Genomic DNA, 18,900 nt, shown 5'->3' with positions numbered 1-18,900 from the left:
TTCAGATTAGAATTAGCATGATATCAATTATATTGCTTCAGTAACAATTAGAGGATACTGGTTACAGACATCACAGTGCTGACAACTTCCAGGGCCTGCTGGAAACATCCTGCAAAGGAACATGATTACAGTACATTTCTTAAAGGCACAGTATCATCACAGCATACATGGTCAAACAATTGGCTCCATTGAATGAACCCTTTCAGCTGCGAAATAGGGCGGTTTTGATTGGAGGTGGTGGTGGCCTTCGGAGCAGGGGGAGGGAAACAGAAATAAACAAAACTTCCTTCAGGAAGATGATGTGAGTTGGATTACCAGTCCAGAAATTGATAGATGGACAACTTAAAAATGCAGAGTTACTACCTTTTTATCCTCTGGCACTTGAAACAAGCTTGAGAAATGCCCATCCATGTGTCACGCTCCTAATTCCAGCTACCTATGGGAAAATGCTTTTCTTTATCCCACACCGAGAGGCAGCAACTCCTTCACATGGCACATCCAGTCATTACCTCTGAAAAGAGAAGGCCAAATCTGCAGGATGAATCCAGGGCTTTGTCATGGAGTGACCCGTAGCATGATGCCTTGTCAGATTCAGTTTAGGAAAGGTAGTTTTCCCATACAAAACTGAATCAAGAGGTAACAAGTGTAGAAATGGATCCCCTCCAGGACCCAACCATTGGCCTTTTTCAATAATTCAAAAGGAAATTCAAACAGTTTGGGAAAGTCATAATTCCAGTACATCTGTTGATATCTGTTATGTGGTCTGGTGCATTCTATTGCGCAGCAATCAAAGGTACTAATGTGGTTACATTTATTGAGTCTATAGGAGCACCGAAGGTGTAATACATATTTTGAGTCATTCTTAGGGTAGAAATGCATTGATTGCTTATGTTTTGTATAAACTTTCCACACCAGTAACATTGCCATACAGTAACATTTGGAGGAATGTCCTTTGCAGTTAACTATCTCTGCTTACTAACACCCCCTCCAATGAGAGTGTATTTACAGGATAGAATGAAATAAACCAGAGAGTGATTGCAGAAAAAATGGAGGAAACAAAAGGAAACAAGAAACCAAAGACATGAGGAAGAATTTTCCAAAAAATGGCAAATTTTCAGGCCCTGATTGAAAACCAGCATGTTTCTCTACAGAAACACAGCCAAGTTTTCTGACCAGATCTGACTGTCAAAAAAAGGGGCATTGTTTATGCCATCACTCTGGCGGGGTGAGGCCTGATAGAGCTGGTAAGGCTGGCTCCTCAGAGATCGAGGTGCCATCTTTAAAGATCTGCGAAACCCACCCCCCCAAGAAAAAATCAGATGGCACTCTTCCCCCGTGCCTTCATCGGTGTGTACACCTCTCCCTCTCCCACACATAAGGGAAGCTCCCCCATAAAGGAGGGGTACACCATGGCAGTGCCCACCTCAATGCCCCCGGCAGTGCCACGGGTACTGGCAGGGTGCCAGGGGACAATGCTCTGCCTTGGTGTCCTCAAACCCTTTGCTTCCAGGCACCTCCGCATCCCCGGCATGGTTATCATGACTTGTTTTTGTTTTCAAAAACCAATAGTAATTCTGAGTCACCCTTTTCTGGGGGCGAACCTAATCATGTTGCCGGTGGGGGGACGGGGAAGATCTCAATCTCGCAGCGCAAATCCCGTTATGGCCCTCTTGCAAGATTTAGCGACCATTACAGGATTTGCGCTTGCGGTGAATGGGCCCACTAAATCTCACCCATGGTCTCCTTCAGGAAAAAGAAAGAATAAATCTGTGGAGGACAAACTGTTAAAAATCTGAAAACATTGATCACCTCTTTGAGTTCCCAATTTGAGATACTTTGTGCATACTTTACGAAGTAACACTCTGTGAACTCCTGGTATCTAGAAATTGCCTCTGGTTTGTTGTGATATTAGGCACCATTGAAATGGTTCCCAAACCAGAAGATAATTTTGAGTGGAACATTTTCGTAACTTGGGAGGAGAAAGGGTAATGGGAAATAGACTCATGACAGATAACCCTAATGCAGTGATATCAGATAAGGAAGTTCAGCAGATTTTCATACTCTAATTACTAATTAGACTGGTTAACATTAAAACCTTTCAAATGAGTTCAACGCCCTAACACCTTTAAAAGTGTTTCAGTCATTGAAATGTCTACTGAAAAAGTCCTGTTGTGTGTAATGTTACAACTTAAAAATAATCTAATCACTTCTAATATGAATCATATTAAAAAAGTGTTCCAGATATGTGCAGGATATTGTCGTCAAGGTCATAGAAAACCCCCTCTATTGTGCAAATATTTTCAGCTAACCGAATAGCCTCATAAGCAGAAATACTACTTGGTATCACAGTTAGCTGTACAGACTCTAGATTTAATTACCGTTCTACACCAGATTGGTTTCACTGGGACAGCAGCTGGAAGGAGGGTATTTCCTCTTTTTGATATTTTCAGCAAAATTGTAAACATAAGTTTAGGACTTTAGTACTCAGAGTGAACAGGGGAAATCTTCCCTTGGGTGCTCACTGCCTCTGGGCGAGGGAGGATGAAATTGGTCAATGTTCTCACGCATAATTATTATCCAGTGGCCCTGAATGAAAAGTGCATGCAATTGGAAGTCAGTTGAGAATATAATCATGATCAGCTATGATTCCCCTCCGTACTGTAATGATCTGTTGGTGCTCACAGTTTCCGTGCAAATGTATATGTACAAACAGTGCTGCTTCAATGAGGTACCACACAAATGTTGTCACCCATGGAACTATTTCTCATTGTGAGTCATGCCTTCAAGAGAACAGAAATTTAGAGAAAAGTCTGTTTGTGTTTGTTTATGGGCTAGGATTAAGGAAATGGATGAAACATCCCATTTCCTTTATCGGTGAATGGCAGTTGCTTTTCCAGTCTGCTGTATATGGCTGAAATAAAGCAGAAGAACAGCAGCACATTATGGCTCAATTACCAACAAGGCTTTTGCTAGTAACTGATGATTGTTTACAATAATAGTTGTGAATTTAAGCCAGTGCTTGGATTGTTGTTTTAATATTGCCAAGAGGCTACAATGGATTGAATGAATATGTATTTAAATGTTTTTACTGTTCCTTTCCATACTTTGCCTTAATGCTATAATTTTAAATAATTTTAACTATTTCCCTGTCTCTTTATTAATCTTGGTTTGTCTTTAAATTATGATAAGTGGTAGTTTAAAAAGGCAAGTACCTTTCACGAAAATGCTTTTCTGGCAACATTTCTCTGTTTACAAATGTGTGATTAAATGCATCATTGAATTCCTGTGATGTTGAAACTGAAATGATGTCTACTTTTTCTAGCTGTTCCTCAAGCAAAAAAAAAGTCACTGAATAATTATTCACTGAGTCAGTTTCTCCTTTCAATTGCTCTGAAACAGTGGGGCAGGCACATGGTCTGTCAAGGTGATGTGGGATCGAAGTAACATGTATACTTCAATGGCATTGACACTGCTTGAATTGATAGGATAGCTCGGCATAGAGAAGGGATTTCCATCGTAATGTTTTATGCAAATAAAGACCTAGATTATCTAATCAGAATGGAGCAGTGGAATGGGAATTGAGGTCTATGGTTGATGGAGTTGTTTATGGGACAATAATCTTTCATATCTATGTTTCCCTCACACTCTTGCTGAGTTTTTCTCTTGGTCTTCTCTCATTACTATTGTGGAATTTGTTTCTGTCTCCTACTCTTTTTCCTAAAACAGTACGTGGAATTAAAAACTTAGGAACAAGGTTAAACTATTCAGATTCTCAAGCCATTTCTGCCATTCAATTAGACTATTACTGTTCTGTATCTTGTCTTGTTCTTTCTGCCTTTGTTTTTTTTTTACTTCATTCATGGGACATGGGCGTCGCTGACTGGGCCAGCATTTATTGCCCATCCCTGCACTGGAGGGTTTTTTTTTATTCATTTGTGGGACATGGGCGTCGCTGGATGGCAGCTTAATCCGGGATAGTCAACACAGATTTGTGAAGGGTAAGTCTTGCCTCACAAATTTGATTGAATTTTTTGAGGAGGTAACTAAGTGTGTCGATGAAGGTAGAGCAGTTGATGTCACATACATGGATTTTAGTAAGGCGTTTGATAAGGTCCCCCATGGTCAGCTCATGAAGAAAGTAAGGAGGAGTGAGATAGAGGGAAATTTGGCCGATTGGATAAGTAACTGGCTATCTCATAGAAGACAGAGGGTGGTGGTGGATGGAAAATTTTCAGACTGGAGACCAGTTACCAGCGGTGTACCACAAGGATCAGTGCTGGGTCCTCTGCTATTTGTGATTTTTATAAATGATTTGGAGGAGGGGGCTGAAGGGTGGATCAGTAAATTTGCGGATGACACCAAGATTGGTGGGGTAGTGGATGAGGTGGAGGGCTGTTGTAGGCTGCAAAGAGACATTGATGGGATGCAGAGCTGGGCCGAAAAATAGCAGATGGAGTTTAACCCTGATAAGTGTGAGGTGATTCATTTTGGTAGGACACATTTGAATGCGGATTACAGGGTCAAAGGTAGGGTTCTGAGGAATGTGGAGGAACAGAGAGATCTTGGGGTTCATATCCACAGATCTCTGAAGGTTGCCACTCAAGTGGATAGAGCCGTGAAGAAGGCCTATAGTGTGTTAGCGTTTATTAACAAGGGGTTTGAGTTTAAGAGCCGTGGGGTTATGCTGCAACTGTACAGGACCTTGGTGAGACCACATTTGGAATATTGTATGCAGTTCTGGTCACCTCACTATAAGAAGGATGTGGAAGCGCTGGAAAGAGTGCAAAGGAGATTTACCAGGATGCTGCCTGGTTTGGAGGGTAGGTCTTATGAGGAAAGGTTGAGGGAGCTAGGGCTTTTCTCTTTAGAGCGGAGGAGGTTGAGAGGTGACTTAATAGAGGTTTATAAGATCATGAGGGGGATAGATAGAGTGGACGTTCAGAGACTATTTCCTCAGGTGGATGTAGCTGTTACTAGGGGGCATAACTATAAGGTTTGTGGTGGAAGATATAGGAGGGATGTACGAGGTAGGTTCTTTACTCAGAGAGTGGTTGGGGTGTGGAATGGACTGCCTGCTATGATAGTGGAGTCGGACACTTTAGGAACTTTCAAGCGGTTATTGGATAGGCACATGGAGCACACTAGAATGATGGGGAGTGGGATAGCTTGATCTTCGTTTCGGAAAAGGTTCGGCACAACATTGTGGGCCGAAGGGCCTGTACTGTGCTGTACTGTTCTATGTTCTATATATTACCCATCCCTACTTACCTAGGTCAGTTGAGAGTCAACCACATTGCTGTGGCTCTGGAGTCACATGTAGACCAAACCAGGTAAGGACGGTAGGTTTCCTTCCCTAAAAGACATTAGTGAACCAGATGGGTTTTTCTGACAATCGACCATGGTTTCACAATCATCCGTAGATACTTAATTCCAGATTTTTTTATCGAATTCAAATTCCACCATCTGCGTTGGCGGTATTCGAACCTGGGTCCCCAGAACATTAGCTGAGTTTCTAGATTAATAGTCGAGTGATATTAACAATGGGCCAATGCCTCCCCGGTGCAGAGGAGATTCATCCAGATGCTGCCTGGGACAGAACATTTAAATTATGAAGAGTGGTTGGGTAGGCTTCGGTTGTTTTCATTGGAGCAGAGAAGACTGAGAAGTGACCTGATTGAGGTGTACAAAATTATGAGAGACATGAACAGAGTGGATAAGGAGCAGATGTTCCCCTTAGCCGAAGGGTCAGTCATGAGGGAACATAGGTTCAAGGTGCAGGGCAGGAGGTTTAGGGGGGATGTGAGAAAAAACTTTTTTACCCAGAGGGTGGTGATGGTCTGGAATGCACTGCCCGGGAGGGTGGCAAAGGCAGGTTGCCTCACATCCTGGATAAGCACTTGGCACATCATAACATTCAGGGCTATGGGCCAAGGGTTGGCAGATGGGATTAGGTAGAGTTCAGGTGTTTCTAATGTGTTGGTGCAGACTTGATGGGCCGAAGGGTCTCTTCTGCACTGTATGATATTTTTATTGAATTCAAATTCCACAATCTGATGTGGCGGGATTTGAACCTGTGTCTCCAGAATAAATGCTGAGTTTCTGGATTAATAGCTTAGGGATAATACCACTAGGCCATTGCCTTCCTGCAGAATATGTTTGCCCAACAAATCAATCCAGTTTTGAAATTTCAATTTACTTGACCCCGTCAACTTTTTTGGAGGGAGCAGTTGTAGATTTCCACCAGCCTTTGTGTGAAGATGTGCTTCCTGGCATTATCCCTGAATAGCCTAGCTCTAATTTTAAGATTATGTCCCACATTCTTCAGGCTACCCTCACCAGAGGGAATAGTTACTCTCTGTTACTCGAGGCTTGTCCAACCTTTTTGGATGGGGGAGCACATTTCAAAACTGTTCTCAACCAAGGGCTAGTTGAGCAAATTTCAGAAAGATAAGTTTGGCACAACATTAAACAGGAATTTTTTAAAAACTGAGGTATGAAAAGAAACAGTCTGCTGAGTAAAAAAAGAGTAATAATTAAAGATGAGTATTAGAGTGTAATAGGGTGAGAGAGTGTGTTTTCAGCTTATCTGTGGTCTCATGGTGCTCACCCAGTCACCCTCACCCACTGTGAAAGGGTTGGATTTTCATGGAGTCAGGGAGTGTCCATGGAGGGATGCAAATGACAGCTGGGACCCAATTCCATGAGTCCCAACCCCATCCCTGGCATTTCCAATTTTTAACAGTGCTGTTTAACAGTGCAGGAGGGTGGGAGGGTGTCATGGTTTGGCATGGGAGTGCATGAGGGGCCATGGGGGTTGAGGCATGAGGTGGCATGGATGCAACAAGGAGAGTATATGGGGAGAGGAGGGGTATGAATGTTGAAGGCATGAGGGCCTCAATGTTATTATCATGATTGGGACAATGTCACACAGCAATGAAGCACTTGGCAGGCCCTCTGGCTTCCCCAAACAATTTCCGGGTCGGTTAGCCTGACTGCAGCATGAATCTGTATCCCTGCAATGGAAATCCTGTTTTTATGGGCACTTTCTCCAGGAATGGGCATGCCAAGCAGGGAATTTCCCAACTGCTGCAATCTGCCTCAAAGATGAAGATCTAGTGGTGTCCAGAACCGAATGCAGTACTTTAAATGGGGTCTAACCAAAGCTTTTTCTCTCCCATGTCTGTAATTTGTTATCCCTGACTGTAAACATTCAGAAAACCATAGTCATGGGGACAAGGTGTTGTATTTCAGCCCCTGATCAGAGAATATAACACCCCACTGGAAATGGTTATCAGTACACACATGAGGAAAGCAGCAACCACCTTTGGCCGACCCACAAAATGAGCATGGAATGGTATCAAACTTACCCCTGGGACTAAGCTGCTGATGGTTTGCAAAGCCTGTGTTCTCAGCACCTTGCTGCATGACTGTGAAATATGGATGACTTACATCTACCAGGAAAAGAAGCGCAATAACTTTCATGATCAATGTCTGTGGCACATTATGGACACATAATGGGCAGAGCAAAATCGTAAATGCAGCACTCTTTCAAAGACAGAGCTCCAAGTATATTGACACGACTCAAATGGAGGCAGCTTTGGTGGATCGGGCATGTTAGCAGGATGAAACATGGTCACAGGCCCAAGGTAAGTTGCCAAACCAGACAACCAGTGGTGTTCCCAAGGCAATCCGCTTCAAGGATGCTTGCAACTGTGACATGAGGAATCTAAACATCAAGTGTTGCACCTGGGATTTGCTATCTGGTGGAAGAGGGAAATGGCAACACCTGTTGGCTGTCTTGCACTACCACAACAGGTAGCAATGTCAAAAGCAACACTCAAATGTCATGTGGCAGCTTCATGGGTCCTACTTGTTGCAGTCTGCCCCTCGGGCGGCTTAGTGGCACAGTGGTTAGCACAGCTGCCTCATAGCTCAATTCCAGCCTTGGGTGACCGTGTGGAGTTGGCCCGTTCTTCCCGTATCTGTGTGGATTTTCTCCGAGTGCTCCAGTTTCCTCCCACAGTCCAACGATGTGCGGGTTAGGTTGATTGGCTATGCTAAATTGCTCCTTAGTGCCCCAAGTTGTGTATGTTAGGGTGATTAGCAGAGTAAATATGTGGGGTTACAGGGATAGGGTCTGGGTAAGGAGAGTCGGTGCAGACCCGATGGGCTGAATGGCCTGCATATGCACTGTAGGTATTTTATGATTCTGTCGTTCAAGAACAGGCCTTCACTGCCATCCACAAAGATACATCACAAAAAAACTCTCCATCTAAATGGATTGTTTGCTGGGTGTCCATCGTCTCTGGTAGATGGAAGGATGCCAACAACAACCAGAGCTTTGTATAACTAAAAAATAGCTTCCATCCCTTTTATATTCCAGCCTCCCTAAAGTGAGGGACAACATTCTATTAGCCTTTGCGATTAGTTTTGTACCTGGCCACAAACGTTTTAGTGATTTCTCTAGTTGCATTCTTAAATATCTGTTCCTTTGCAGTTCCTAGTTTCTCAACATTCAGAAAGTTCTTTGATCTATCTTTCTTAAGTCCAAATTGGATGATCTGACACTTGCCCACATTGAACTATGTCTGCTTCAGTTTGCCACTCAATCTATCAATGCTCCACTGCAACTTTCTGCTCCCATTTATTTTCCCATCTAAGTTGGTGCTGTCAGCAAATTCAGACATATGGCTCTCAATTCCTTCACTCAAGAAATCTATAGTCATTTTAGTGATTGAATTCCCACAATTGCTCTGTAGATCATCTGCCATTTATACTGTTTCTCCAAGATTTTCATAGATCTTCTGCCAAAGTTCCAGCAAAGGATTTGGAGAATCCCCAAAGTAATTCAACCTTTATCATTTAGTAACTAATCCTTCAGATAGTTATTGACCAGGAAATCAGATGAAAAATATTTAATTAGATGAAGTACTGGGGCATCATCACTCAATCTTGCACCCCAGCCTGTGTCACTGAATTCAGGGAAAAGGTTTAAAGTATTTCAATGGAACCTGTTGCTTCAGTAAGTCACTATGATAACAAACTGTGCCACGGAATGGAAAGAAGCAGATTCGTGCGATTTTCACAGAGTGAAATCCTCGTCTCAGCCAAGAGCTCTCCCAGAAGGAAGAATGGGAAGACAGTCAGTGGATAAACCCACATTTTTTTTCATTCACTTCTAAGTTGACAGCTCAAGAACAGCATGTGCACAGCCCTGGGAATAAGTTGCAGGGTTGACCTCCAACTGAGGAGCAATGTGTGTCATGGGTTGGGGGGAGTCCAAGGTCGTGGGAGAAAGTAGCTTATGTTTTTATTAACCAGTTTTTAAAAACTGAGATCCCAACTGTACAGTTTTGCAGTGAGTAGTTAATAGTCATTAGTTATTGTTTCTGTGATATAATAGCAAAACCATGGAGCAAGATTAATGTATCTTCAGAAGACAATGTAAACACCACAAGGTTCTGTTGAGTTTTATTTTTATACAGATGATAGTAAAATATTTACCAGCTGTTTTTTTAAAAAAACTGCTAAACCAGTGCCTGTGGTGCAGTTGATCTTACAGCTGTCACCATGCAGAGTGCAAGATGAAAATGATCATGTTTGCCTGTATCAATCTGTAATAATTCTCTGCCAAGAATATTGGACTTTGTTCCTCATTTTTCCTGAATCTGTAAAACTCCTTAATTGTATTTACATAACGATTAGAAAGAAATGTGTGATTATCTATATTTAATCTGCTGATTATATTTCATAAAATAGAAGGAGGGAAGAGAATGTATTTCACTTGGCAACTTTGTCAGTTTGATCGTTCAAACATTGTCAAATTCAATATTGAACTTGTAGTATTACAAATAGCATTGTTTTTTTCATTCATTTCACAGGATGTGTATGGCCCTGGCAAAGGTAACTTTATTGCCCCTCCCTGTGTAGGCCCTGATTGGCTTGGGAGGCCATATCAGAGGGCACTTAAGAGCTGCGCTGCTGAGAGTCTGGAGTTACATACTGGCCAGACCAGGCAAGTTTCTTCCCTAAGGGCATTTATGAACCAAATGGAATTTTATGACAATCCAACAGCTTCATGATCCACCTATTTCTTATGATCATTATGATTACTGATACTAGCTTTTTATTCCAGATTTATTTGATGAAATATGTGTTCTAAATTCCCCCAGCTGCCATGATGGGATTTGGATTCATGTCCTTCTGATAATTCATCTTGGATTACTATTCCAACAACATTATCACTCTGCTATTGTACTCCTATATGTATGTTTTAAGCTTCAATGAGCATGCAATTATTGCAGTATTATTTCAATTTGTTTTTGGTGGCAACAACAGTTGAACGAGGAAGTGGCTCGTCAGTGTTGATAGAATGGAAAATGTACCTTCAATCCACCTGTGCAGAGGCTAGAATGTGTGGTGTACACTTGATGTTAATCAAAAGAGAGAACAAACAGTATGTAGTTGGAGCTTTCTATAGTTGAGACCAATCTTTTTTGACGACTGATAGTGGTAGGTTGCTGGGAACGGTGTACTTCCTGTATTTACAATTAATATAGCTGCCACACTATCAACTCCTTAAGAAAGAGGAGAGTTAATGCTTCACAGACTCACACCATTGCAGAAGGAGGCTGTTCAGCCCATTAAGTCTGCATCGACTCTCTGACAGAGCATCTTACCGAGACCCTATCTCCGTAACCCCGAGTATTTATGAGAACCTTTCAGGTATAGCTTTCATTACAAGAAATGCCTCAGTGAAAAGAGTGTTAATATTAGATTGAAGCCATTGAGAGATGAAAAGGTAATGAAAAATGAGCAAAAGAATTAGTATGAATTCTTAGTGGGAACAGTCCTCCTGTTTTTACATCACCAGCTACTCTATGGGCATGTTTTTGTATGGTAGTGTTTCCTCTTCATATAGACTTAGAGGATGAATATTAGGGACCCTTCCTCTTGTGCATCCTCTCTCTCTTTTGTTATGTAACCCATGTACAAGAAGTTCAGTTGTCCAGATAATGTGATATAGCAATAGCCAAGTAGAAGCAGACAACCTTTGTGGATTTGAAGAAATGTATAAAAGTGCAGAAAATAAGGCTTAAACTCACAAATACTAGTCTTCAGCTATTTTGATTCACTCCATGTAATTTCAAGAAACAGCACTGGATATTGTGAAGACAATGGATCTTGACAATATTCCAGCAATAGTACTGAAGACTTGTGCTCCTGAATTAGCCACGCCCCTAGCCAAGCTGTTTCAGTGCAGCTACAACATTGGCATTTACTTGGCAATGTGGAAAATTGCCCAATGTGTCCTGTCCACAAAAGGCAGGACAAATCCAATCTGGACAATTATTACCCCATTAGTCTACTCTCAATCATCAGTAAAACGATAGAAATCTTGAGCAACCAAAACAGAAATGCAGAAGGGTACGGTCAGAATGATGAAAGGGAGATGGGTGGGTAGTGTGGGTGTAGTGGAAAGCAAAGGTTCATGGTTACACCAACTGTTGCTGGCACTTCATACCAGATAGGATGAGGATGAAGTGGGATTTCAGAAGGTGCATAAGACAAGAACGTACCAACATGAATGCTAGGTACAACAGCCTCAGTCATATGTGATGCTAAGATATGGAGAACCATCTCCTCCAGGTCTCAGGAGATACAGGGAGCCTGACCCACAGCGGTGCTCTGTTGCTCCTTGCTTTTAAGATCATAAATATGACCATATGAAATAGCAGCAGCCACCAACCTGGCACCCTGGCACTGCCAGCCTGGCACTCTTGCAGTACCCACTGGGCACTGCCCAAGGGATTATGGCCTGAGGGTTGGGACCTGAAGGGTGGGGCCTTGGGGGGGGAAGCCTTGAGTCAGGTCTTGTGGGTACAGAGGGATGTGGGGGGAACAGGATGTGATGACCGGCCGGGTTGGCGATTGGGGGGGGCACAATTGGCCGAGTTTGCAATTGTGAGGGTGGCAGGAACCATCACCTGGGGCGCGATCGTGGGGGGGGAGCACGATTGGTGGGGGCTGCGATTGGGCGGAGGATAGTGTCCATGGATGGGGAGGGGGAGGGTTGGGGGGAGGGATGACAGATCTCCGAGTATATTGTGTACACTCTGTTACATAGTATACTGGGAGATCGGGGCACCTGCAAAATGGCGCCCATAGAGCTCAGCAGCCAGCCTCATGGGGGGTGGGGGGTGAGATTCAAATTATGGCCTCTTTGGGCCCGATTTTATCATTGCGTCGAAAATGTGGTAAAGTCGAGTGTGAGGCCATTAACGCGATCCGCGGCCACGTCCGCGCAGATGGCCACTTTACCGAGACCCGGGAATGGCCGCGATCTGATTCGCGCATGCATTTCAATTGAATTAATGAACTGCCCGCCCAACTTTATCTGCATTTCCCCCTTTACCAACGTGTTCGCCGATCCGGAATCATGCCGAAATGGGCATGCTGAATAAAAGTCTGAATTGGGCGCCCCAGTTGCTGAAGAGGTGAGTTTATAGCTTCCAACGGCTCTCTGACTCAGGTCGGTGGTGGGGGGGAGGAGGGAGGCGGGCCAGATCATTCTCTGGGGGGGAGAGGGAGGCCAGATCATACTCTGGGGGGGGAGTGAGGCCAGATCATTCTCTGGTTTGGAGGGGGGGAGAACGGAGGCGGGTAAGATGTATCTCTGGTTGGGGGGGGCAGGAGGGTCCGCTGCCACTCTGCGGGCGATCAATGGGGGGGGTAAGGGGGCAGGGGGTCACAATCGGTCTGGGTAGCGGGGTGGGGGGTGTGGATAGGGGAGACAGTGATGTCTGTGGGGGCCATCACCCCCGCTTTTCGTTCCTGGGCCGCTTTATCCGCTTTCTGCGGCTTGGGACCGATCTGACATGGGCGCGCTTTTTCAATTTTCTTTCTAACTGCGCATGCGCAGTTGAGAGCTCCAATCATTTCGGATGTGCTAAGCCCCGCCCACAGCGCGAATGGGACTCGCGATATTTTTTTCAGGCTACGTGTGTATGGGGGCGTCCGAAAGCAGATTTCCAAGTTGGATCTGAATTGCGCCCAGATTCAGCACTTAGAATGAAAATGGTAAAATCAGGCCCGATGTGTCTTGCAACGTGAAACAAAGTCTGCATAAACATCCTGTTGATTAAATAATTAATGGGGAAATCATTACCTTGTCTCTTTCAATACCATCAACTGAGGTCCACTAATGGAAACAGAAAATAATGAAATATTTTGCAAGCTTGATATTAAAAGGAAGCTTTAAAAAAGCAAGCAGTTGTAAAACTAAAGAAAAAAATCAGTATTTGGCTTGGTTTGCAGAAGTCCAGGAGATAAGAAAATTTGATTGGAAAAATAATATGACTACATTTTGGTTACTATTCTGTGTATCTGAACAAAAATGCAATCCTGCGCACAAATCGCTGTGATTAGTGCTTCAAAGGTCAAATGCTCAACAGTACAAACCATCAGCCCTTTATCTTTGAATCTCAGATGTTTCAAGTTCATTTAAAACATGAACACAACATTTTCCTGTCTTTGTTCTTCCTTGCCTGATGATGTGCTTGAAGCGTCAAGCCCTTCCAACATTACAGATGTTCTTCAAGAGATAAGATCCTGCATAAGACAGGCAGCATCGATAGGTGGAGATCAAAGGGGAAAAAACACAAATGCTGGAAACCTAAATTAAAAACTGAAAATACAGAACAGGTTATCCAGCATCTGAAACAGGAAGAGTGGATGTAATTTTAGGTGTTTTCGTTAAGCACTATCAGCAGTCCGGGGCAAACTATTTCTGTTGTTCCAATATGAATGCGAGTTCTTTCTGTCTGTTCACATGAATCAGGCTATAGAGCTGTTTAAGAAGCATTCCTTGAGGTGTAGCAGCCTTAACATTAATGACTGGGTGAAGTTTGCTACCGACCATTCAAAATAGTGACGGCTTGTCCACAAAGCTGTATCACATCTTAATGATGAGGCAGACTGGGGGCAGAGAAGGAAAGGAAAGGAAGCAAATCCTGCACTCCAGATTCCACTACCTCATAGGAAATCCTGCTCCATGTGCCCAAGAATCTGTGGGTTAGGAACCATCCTGTTCAGTCACATGAAGACCCATAGCAGAAACCCATGACCCTGAGTAGACATCATCATCAAATCAAGGGACAGTCAGTGATGACAAAATACAGTATTGCTCATATATTTCGCATTAAGGAACAAAAATGAATAGCCAAGGACCATAGTACAAAAGTAACCTACTTGCAATTTAATAGGAACAAGAGGTAAAAGTCCAGAAGAATAATAACCAGAATAGTAGTAATTAAATAGAGAGAGACCAGACAATTTGCTAGCAGAGGTTGGAGTGTTAAGTGAAAGAAAGATCGACTATCAGATAAAAAGGTTTTCCACTGCCTGGTCCAGGAATAAAAGGGAAATGTTCGAAAAGCCTCCCCTGACATGGGAACAACATTCAAGTATTAGATGGAGCCGAGCTATGAAGAGATAAGAGCTGTTATAGGAAAAGTATTTGGAGGAAACAGTTGCTCAGAATCAGTTTTTGGTGGCAATATGAGAAATCCATTTAAGTCTAAAAGAAAACTTAAATAAATAAATCAGCACAATCAACTTGCAAGGACAAAGCTGTGGAATGGAAGACATGAGAAAATAATTTTTAAAGATTATAGTAAGGGAGAAAGAACTTGCATTCAAACATCTATCACATCTCCCGAGTATCCCACAGAATTGCGCTAATGTAATGTGGGTAAATATGGCAGCCAAATTGTGTACAGCAAGAATCCAGACAACAAATAAGGTGAATGATCAGTTCAAATGTTTGGTCCTTTTTGCATTTTCCGTTTTTATTTCAGATTTCTGGCAGCAGCAGTATTTTGTTTCAATGGTTTGGTAGTGTCGGTTGAAAAAGAAATGTAAACTAATATATATTTTTTCAAATATTGCCTTATTGGAGATTTTACATCGACTGTGCAGACAAATAGGGTCTTGGATTAACACCTGATCCAAATCACTCCACCTCTGATTATTGTTTATTCTTTCGACATTGCACTGAAATATTAAGCTAGAGTTTCAGCTTAGACATGGCCATCTTGACACTGGGATAAGAGTGGTCCCACCTGAATAGAACCAATGAAACACATGGGGAAGATTTTACAGCCTCGTTAGTCCCGAAACCGTAAAATCCTGCCCGAGGTCAACAGACCTTTCCATGGTTCGCCCCTTACCCACCCTGATTCCCGTGGTGGGCAGGATGGTAAAATTCCGGCCATAATTGATATATAATTTTATAGTTATTATCAGTAAATAGTCATTTGGCCATTAATGTCTTTGTGCTCCTCAAAAGATTCAGCACATAGATTATAAAAGGAATCTGTATAAGTGTTGGAAATGGCTCGTTTGTTGGAAATAATCTTCATCTTGTAATCCTCATGTTGTCAAAAAACTTGAAGAGCATTAGACTGATCACTGATGCATTTTTCAAATACATTTGACACTCTGCAGAGGATGTACCCCATGTAATATCAAACTGTTCCCTCTGGTATAAATACACATAACTCTATAGCTTGCTAGTTTGAAAATGGTAGCTACAGGATCAGCTACCTGACTTATGCTACTGAGTACTGAATCAAACTGTTGACATCAAAAGAGAGAATAGAATAGAATAGAATAGAATCACTACTGTGCAGAAGGAGGCCATTCGGCCCATTGAGCCTGCACTAACAACAATCCCACCCAGGCCCTATCCCCATAACCCCACATGTTTACCTTGCTAATCCCCTTGACACTACGGGGCAATTTAGCATGGCCAATCAACCTAATCCGCACATCTTTGGGCTGTGGGAGGAAACCAGAGCACATGAAGGAAACCTATACAGACATGGGGAGAATATGCAAACTCTACACAGTCATCCAAGGTTGGAATTGAACCTGGATCCCTGGGGCTGTGAGGCAATAGTGCTAATCACTGTGTTGCCACAAGCTCCATGTTTTCTTTCACAAGTGCACAGAACAACACATCCATTCAATTGAGAAGCTTGATTCTGAAGATATCACACAAAATAACTTAGTTTAAGCTTATAAGTGCGCAGGAAAATATAAGACACTAGTTTCAGTCTCATTTGGAACTATTGTGTCCAGTTCAGGGGGCCACACTCTAGGAAAGATGTGAAGACATTGGAGAGACTGTAGAAAATATGCACAAGAATGGTTCCAGGGATGAGGAACTTCAATTATGAAGATAGATTGGAAAAGTTAGAACTATTTTCCTTGGAGAAAAGAAGGCTGAGAGGAGATATGACAGAAGTATTCAAAATCATGAGGGGCCTGGACAGAGCTGATTGGGAAAATCTATTCCCACTTATGAAATGATGAAGAACAAAAGGGCACAGATTTAAAGTAATTGACTTAAGAAGCAAAAGTAATATGAGAAAAACAGTTCGCGTGCAGTGAGTGACCAAGGTCGCAAATGCGCTGCCTAAGAGTGTCATGGAAGTAGGTTCAATGGAAACATTCAAAAGGGAATTAGAGGAATATGCAGAGTTACAGGGAGAAGGCAGGAGAATGGCATGAAGTGAATTGCTCATTTGGAGAGCTGGTGCAGACTAGATGGGCTGAATGACCTCCTTATGCGTGGCTACAACTCTGATTCTGAAGAGGAACAATAGACCCCAAAAACACTATAACCACTCAATTTTGCAGTACACAGAAATAATTTGATGTAATATTAAATCTTAGCATTTACTCCCAAGGATTTTCGTGCTACACAACTCTTAACTTCAGATATGGAAGGTCAGTTATAATGTCCCAACTGCATCAAGTTAAAGTGGAAATCATAATTTTTTGTCCACTTCCTTTGCGCTAATATTTCTTTACTTCATCCTGTCTTACTCTAAATATGAAAAATTATCCTGACTTTTTTAAAAAACCTTCTCAACTTCAAAAGTTCTTTTGAATTTTTCTCATTTCCTTTTCTTATCTTATTCATCATATTGAGCAGAGTTTTTCAACTTATTTTAACTAAAACACACCTGCTTCTCATTTCCTAACCAACTTTAAGGAAAGAATTTGAGATTGGGTAGCTGATAACCTTTTTTGATTATTGTACTTTATTAAGGTGATGATTAAATGGAAAGTCACATTGAGGTCTGGTCATAAGCATCAAGAAGTCGTCCAAATGGATAATGCAACAAAATATGTATGTGTAATTGTACTGTTTTGTTTATTTTAATGGTTGCTTTAAATTTTGGCAATATGAAAATGATTGCAGTTTGCCATCTAGATGTAGTTTTATAGGTAAAAAGCTGAAGATCCTTAGCTGTAAAATGAAGCAGTGTGAAAAGATTCTTTTTTTTAATGTGTTTTTATTTGTGGTGATATGCCAAATGAGAATGAGTGTTATATGTGCAGTACATATCCATATGTAGAAATGACAGTAAAACAGCCAATAAATTTCACTGCATATGTAATCTATCAGATGCTATATTCAATTTGATTTGATTTATTATTGTCACATATATTAGCATACAGTGAAAAATATTGTTTCTTGGGTGCTATACAGACAAAGCATACCGTTCATAGAGAAGGAAGCAGAATGTAGTGTTACAGTCATAGCTAGGGTGTCGAGAAAGATCAACTTAATGCAAGGTAGGTCCATCCAAAGGTCTGATGGCAGCAGGGAAGAAGCTGTTCTTGAATCGGTTGGTACGTGATCTCAGACTTTTGTATCTTTTTCCCGACAGAAGAAGGTGGAAGGGGGAATGTCTGTGGTGTGTGGGGTCCTTAGTTATGCTGGCTTCTTTGCCGAGGCAGCGGGAAGTGTAGACAGAGTCAATGGATGGGAGGCTGAATGGGGATGCTCCCCACAGAGCATTTTGTGTGGTTTATCTAGTGACATGTTGCCTGGTTGATTTCAAATAAGTTCTGGATAAAGTAATTGGCATGTTCTGCATTAATTATTTATTTCTAGACCACCTTATTTTCACAAGTATAAAGTATATACAAGAACAAAAATATCTTATACTGTGGTTCTACGAATATGAAGTTGACAAGATTATTATGTTTTGGGGTTGACTCTTTAATTTAAGGTAAAATGGAGGAATGAAGAGATGTGAATTCTTTCCTGAAAATAACTCTATGTGGCTGAGTGGGGATAAGAGAAGACCAAGTCAAGAGATTTGCAGATAAGGTGCAAGATATTCACACTTGTGGATAATAGCAAGAGCAGTTGTGATTATACTGTTACGGGACTATTTTGTCACCTTGCCGTGCCTGGCGCAGATAAATAGCGTGCGAGCCTAAAAGTAGGTTTTGTGCCCGGCATGAAATGGTTTGCAATTGTCCTGGCCCCTTTCTAATGGTGGAGAAAGGGTGCAAGTCCTATTTGCATATTTAGCCACAACCGAGCATTAGAAGATCTCGAGAGAAAACTGAGCTCAGCGGGGAAGTCGGCTGTTAAGCTCTTGGGGTGCCATTGCACAGGCGCCCCGATCTCCCAGTGTACTGGGAAATCTCCTGCCAGCCTCCCCACTCACCCCATGGAAATTGCCACCCTCCTCTTCCCATTATGCCATTTTTATTTAAAAGGGCGCAAAGCCAATTTCACCGGAAAAACAGGGCCAGTAAGATCGGGGGTGCGTATCTCATTTTCCACCTCCCGCCCCATCTTACCATCTGCCTCGCTGAAAGTCAGGTGGCACGAGGTTGTAAGATGGCCCCTGACACTTTGCTAAATTCTGGTAAGATCGCCCCCTGAGGGAGAAATTAATCTAGATAACACTCCAGTTGAGTTGGCTAGAATTCAGCTACAAATGAAGCAACTGAAATTGGAAAGTGATAGAGAAAAGCAGAAAAATTGAGTTCAAGGAAGAAAGAGAAACTTGGGGTGTGATCTTACTG

The 18,900-nt window shown here is 42.3% G+C and overlaps 1 pseudogene; it reads left to right on the top strand.

Moving 5' to 3' along the window:
* The first annotated feature begins 348 nt into the window (after nucleotides 1-348).
* Nucleotides 349-1,035, top strand: LOC144499834 (protein FAM210A pseudogene; annotated as a pseudogene).
* Nucleotides 1,036-18,900: the final 17,865 nt, after the last annotated feature.

The sequence above is a fragment of the Mustelus asterias genome, chromosome 1 (genome assembly GCF_964213995.1).
Source record: "Mustelus asterias chromosome 1, sMusAst1.hap1.1, whole genome shotgun sequence".
NCBI classification, from domain to species: Eukaryota; Metazoa; Chordata; class Chondrichthyes; order Carcharhiniformes; family Triakidae; genus Mustelus; species Mustelus asterias.
This window is presented reverse-complemented; position numbering and strand designations above follow the sequence as displayed.